At 44.9% G+C, this 5,779-nt stretch overlaps 1 long non-coding RNA gene across 2 annotated transcripts; it reads left to right on the plus strand.

Moving 5' to 3' along the window:
* Nucleotides 1-752: 752 nt before the first annotated feature.
* On the plus strand, nucleotides 753-4,713 carry LOC144282945 (uncharacterized). 2 transcript variants are annotated; one of them, XR_013351349.1, is made up of 3 exons: nucleotides 753-910; nucleotides 1,381-2,475; nucleotides 4,343-4,713. It is a non-coding gene; the product is annotated as an uncharacterized LOC144282945 (long non-coding RNA). The 2 variants fall into 2 exon arrangements; XR_013351350.1 differs by having other exon boundaries at nucleotides 2,411-2,475.
* Nucleotides 4,714-5,779: the final 1,066 nt, after the last annotated feature.

Here is a 5,779-nt window from a genome sequence, read left to right on the forward strand (position 1 = left end):
ATTTAGTTCCTCTGTTTCTAAAGTAGAAGAAAATAATCATTGCCTTTCTCTTAAGAGTTAATGTGAGGATCGAAAGGGATAGTATATGTGAAACGGGCAAGTGCACAGTACGAGTCAGCTCTCTGGCTATATCCCAGGCTTTTGTCTCCAAAATTTTTCCGGTTTCCTCTGTCATACATGAGAACTAGGGTGTGAGGATGAGGTTCATTTCTTTTTAAAGACTTTATTTATTTATTTATGAGAGACACAAAGAGAGAGGCAGAGACACAGGCAGAGGGAGAAGCAGGCTCCCCATTTGGACCCCAATGTGGGACTTGATCCCGGAACCCCAGGATCACGACCTGGGCTGAAGGCAAATGCTCAACCACTGAGCCACCCAAATGCCCCAAGGATGAGATTCTTGTGGGGAAGGAGACAACATGAGGTGAGTGAGAGGGGAAGGAGCCGGGATCCAGTACAAGAACCCTTGTCTACTAGAATGGGCTGGAGGTTGGGCACAGGTAGGATTGACAAAAGAGAGCCGACCAGGCAAGCAAGGCACGTTAGCACCCTGCTGGTTCTTGGAAATAAACCGTGGCACCTCTCAGCTGTAGAAGGGGGAAGTAGGTGGGGGAAGCCAGGACCTGACATGAGGCAGGGCCTGGAGAAGGGGACAGGGGAACAGTAGCTGACTAAGTGATGCCTGATGTCTAAGGATGAAGCAAGAAGCATTATGATGCAGGCAGAGGCAGTGGCCTGTTCAGTGAGTTTCCAAGTAGATGATGGGATTCCCACAAGGCAGAAACATAGTGATGCGAATGAGGCAGCATCTAGAAGGTTTGTCTGTGGCTGGGGTTCACTGGCAGAGCGCAGGCCCTCGGAGAGGAGAGGGCGAGAATGACAAAGTTACTCCTCCAGACCCATGACCCAGGTACGCCTGCCTGAATCTAGGCTCTGATTCTGTGCTCTCAATCTCTGCCCTTCCCATGCCCAGGTACCTTAGCCGCTGAGCCTTTCTTTTGGGAAAACTCTTCTACTGCCCAGCCCCCTTGCTGAGGAGGCAGATTCCCCTCACCTTCTGACAAGTAGTCAAGTCCTCCAGCTCGAGACTCTGAAGGCCTGATCTCAACACCAGCCACTATCCCTGCTATATAACAGAGCACTTCTCTCATGCTCTTAAGTCTCAGTTTCCTGATCTATAAAATGGGTACCTCAGGAGCACCTCCCTCTCAATATTATTAGTTGAGTTTCCATGAGACTTAGCACTGAACCTGTCACACAGTGGGTGCTCCTGGGATGGCAGCTGTGATTATGAAGGTAACCTGCCTCCTTGGTGATCAGGCTGGGTGACTATATCTTGTGGTATAGAAAAAGATAAAATGAGTCTAAATTTCCTTTTAGGGTTTAAAAACTGGATATCAATGCAATTCTTCAAGAATTTTAGCAATCACATTAGGTTCCTGTGGCAAGATCTTTGAAAGATGATCCTTGTTTACATGCAAGAATTCTCGTGTGTCTATTAAAAAGCAGTCACACTTACATGTATGAGATACAAATCTCAGGAGTGGGGAAAGGAAAAGCTTCCATTACAGTTATGAGAGTTCAAGTATCCAGAGCAAAACAGTTTTGCCTCAGAAAATTCTGATCAAGGTGGCCTTGGTGGTAATTTCTCCTACATGTGCAGCCCACATGGCTACCTCGCCTAGTGCTTTTTAATTCTTTCTAAGGAGATGCTTCATCCATCAATTGTCCAGACTCTTGCCCTATGGAGACATCTGCATAGAGTTCATAGCAAGACATCCTCCCGAAGCTCTAATCTAGTTCTCTAAGTTAGCAGAAGTGCTTTTGCAAAGCAATATGGTAATGTAGCAGAGACCACAAGGATGTCAGAAAGTCTCCTCCGAAGCATTTATTCTAAGGCCATGTTATTCAGAAGGCAAAAAATATGTGCAAGAAGATGCTTCCTGCAAATGCTACCTTTTAAAAAATACCAGAAATATGAGGAGCAAACCAACTGCACAACAATGTGGGAATAATTTAGGAAGTTACGGAATATTGTGCAAACACTGAGATTTCTAAATATGCAGGCTTTGGAAGCATAGAAACTGTTTTTGATGTGCTGTTAAGTCAAATGGCAGAATTTGAAAAAGACATTGCCTCGTGGCTGCAAGTCTATAAAATGTGTAATCATGGATGAGCAGGGCTAGGTAATGGGCAAAAACGAAACATTACCTGAAGGTGCTGGAAATAGAATTTGTCCCTTCAAACTATTTGTTGACACTGTTGCTATGAAAACTTATCAACAAAAAAAAATGTTTAAAATAATTAAGTAAACCCAAGGCACCAAAGATGTGAACGCCCCAAGGCTGGGTGCAATGCTATGCTCTTACATACACTGATTACACGAGAAAATTCCTTCTCTGCTGTTTAGGCAGAGAGTATAGATCACCTGCTGATATTTGCCTTCTCACCATGGAAGGAAGCCACTACTGCCTGGTAAGTCTTCCATACGTGACTTATGGACATCAAAGCCCCCACACCCACGTAGCCAGAACTAGAAACACTTGCAGCCCCCACCTGGAATCTTATAATGATTGATTTCCTGTCCAGAGAAAGTGGGTCTGGGTAAAAGACAAAGTTTGACTTATATTCCTTTACCTATAGGAACCATATGGTCCACACTTTTGAATAATTAGTCCTCTAAGCCCGACTAGGCTTGTAAACAAATTCCTTTTTCCTGGCCTGTAGTCATTTGTTCATTTGCTCACTCACCCAGCCCTTAGGAAACATCTTTCATGTGTCCAGCATTTGCTCTGCATGAAGAATTAAAATTCAAAAGAAATAGTCATACCAAGGAGCTCCAAATCTAATCAGAAAGGACAGACACATCTTTAATTTTATATGATGAGTTAAGGTCTTGCTTTCATCATCTGTGAAGTGGAGGGAGGAATTCCTACTTCACAAACTTAAGAGAGGATTTGATGAAATGACACATGTACTAAACACCCAGAAAAGAGAAAATCCTCAGGAAATACTGGTTTCTTTCCCATTGACATTGAGTGTTGGACTGCTGTGGCCTTCTAACATGGGGGAAGAACAGAATTCCTGGGATTTTGCTAATGATGGACAGAGAAGCCTCCTCAGAAGCAGGGGCCAGGAAGATGAGTGGGATTTCTCCAGGGGGAAGGGAGAAGGCCATCCAGAGAGAAGGAATAGGGCACACAGGCACAGAAGAAGCGGAAGCATGCCACACATGTGCTTCTCCATGACTTGAGTAACCTGGGGTTCAAGGGTAAGCTACATTACTCTCAACGTTCCATGGAAATAAATGAAGACTGACCAAATGAGAACAAATGAGCTATTTATTCAGAGCTTACTATAGCGAAGCTGTCATCATTTATGTTTTGGCCAAGACCCACAGGCAGGTAGAGCCACAGGAAAGCTCTGTAGTGGGAAGAGAGGAGGCTTCAGGTGCACCCTGATTGGAGGCAGTTGGCCTGGGCAAGCTGTAGGTGGGCTAACTAGAAGCAGGCATCCTATGTGATCACTAAATAGTGCATATTTGGTTTTCTCTGGTTGGTCCTAAGTTCCAAGTAGGGACACACATTGGGGAAGCTGTCAGTTATTAATCAAGTCCTAGCCATTTGGGAATGATTGCTATGGGAGTTACTATTTGGCTTCCTGGACTAGTGTCCAGAGATCATAGACCTCCTACAAGTCCCCCTCACAGTAGGCTGGCTTCCTGGGCTGGTTATTCAAAATAATAGGTTGATTTCCTGGACAGTTTGCTGCGAGTGTGGGTCAGAGTTCTATTCTTTAAGAGTTCTATTTTTTTTAAAAGATTTTATTTATTTTAGAGAAAGAGATAGAACAGGAGGGAGGGGCAAAGGGAAAGGGAAGGAGAGAGACAATCCCAAGCAGACTCTCTACCGAGCACGGAGCCGGATGTAGGGCTTGATCTCACAACCCTGAGATCATGACCTGATCCAAACTCAAGAGTCTTAATGCTTAACCACCCAGGCACCCTCAGGGTTCTATTCTTATCTACAGTCTGGCCACTGTCTATATATTCAGTCTTTCTTTTTTTTTTTTTTTTTTTTTACGATTTTATTTATTTATTTATGAGAGACACAGAGGAAGAGAGAAAGAGGCAGAGACACAGGCAGAGGAAGAAGCAGGCTCCATGCAGGGAACCCAATGTGGGACCCGGTCCCGGGTCTCTAGGATCGCACCCTGGGCCGAAGGCGGCGCTAAACCACTGGGCCACCAGGGCTGCCCTATATATATTCAGTCTTGATTAAAATTAAATGGCCCAGGCGTCCCATCTCACTTAAAGTGAAAATGTCTTTTTTTTCTTCCCTAGGTTTCACCTGAGGGCTTACCGGTGTCCAAAGGACCAATTCCGAAGGCTTGGAAGATGCCCCCACTCCATCCCAGGCCCCAAGCTAGCTACTTCTTCAGAGCATGTTTCATTCCTTTCATGAGGTCATTATTGTCATTCCCTCTGGCCATCCCTGATGCTGGCCTTGGAACCTGCCCATATTCTGTCCAAAGGCTTTTTCTTCCCTCACTGCTGGCGCCGGAACTCAGCCCACTCTTAGGAAGCAGACATTGGATTATAACCAACAACTTTGACTATGATTCTTCAAAAGACAGATTTCTCCCACAAATGATATTTCCCTCTCAAAAAAAAAAAAAAAAAAAAGCCAACTCACTACCTAGTCTCACCAAAAACACTACTGTGGAAAGCTTGAATAACAGAGCCCAGACTTACCATTTTCCTAATAGGATGACTCTGGACAGAGGTAGGAGGGAACCGAATGAAATGGGGAGCTAATTTGCCATCTAGATGGCCTCCCTGCAAATCAGATGTCTCGATCGCACTCTTGGCAAACGCTGAAGTGCAATCAATTCTTGGATAAATTCTCTGACAGGTGTTCAAAGCGATGATATTCAGGGCTGTTGATTAAAGAGTCATCCACATGTTTTAGATGCCAGATGTGCAGGCAGCAAAGTCAACAGTTAGTTGAGAAAATGTAGGAGCCTGGCTGATATGTTCCCCAGATGGACTGCAGGGGCATTGGTAAGTGAGCAAACCTTTTTTTTTTTTTTTTAGGGGTTAGGTCATAAGGCATGAAAGAGATCATTCTGGCCTGCAAAAATAGAAAGCACACTCAAAAATCATTTTAAATCTGCTTGGATCTCAATCAGTTTATTTTTAAATGACCTACCCTTCCATTTAAGGAAGTAAATGTACACTGAATGCCTACGAGGCTGGCTTTCAATTTACTGCAAGAGACAGGCATCTTAAGGGTAACCATAATATAAAATAAAATTATGTATTGGCTGATCCCCATAACGCTATTTTGTGCCAGGGCACGGCTCCTGGCTAATGGAATAGGACCGTTGGGCTCAAAGGGGGATCTGTCCTCAACTTGCACATAGACCTACTAGATGCAAACACTAGACTTTATTCTCTGGTTGGGTGGTCAAAGCAGGGTGATAGCTGTCTCAGGCAGTGGCTCTCAGCTGAGCCATTCTGTCTCCTGGGAGACACTTGGCAAAGTGTAGGCAGACATTTGCGGTTGTCACAACTTGGGACACGCTATGGGCATCTAGCGGGCAGGGGCCAGGGTTGCTGCTAAACATCTTACAATGCACAGGAATCCTCCTACAGCAAAGAGTTACCAGGCCCCAAATGTCACTAGTGCAGAGGTGGAGAAACCCCTGGCCTCGGGGAAACTGTCTACTGACCTCCTCTTTCTAGCCTCACCTTCCTGGCCCCCCATGTACCAGCCAC

This window comes from Canis aureus, chromosome 14 (genome assembly GCF_053574225.1).
Source record: "Canis aureus isolate CA01 chromosome 14, VMU_Caureus_v.1.0, whole genome shotgun sequence".
Taxonomy (NCBI): Eukaryota; Metazoa; Chordata; class Mammalia; order Carnivora; family Canidae; genus Canis; species Canis aureus.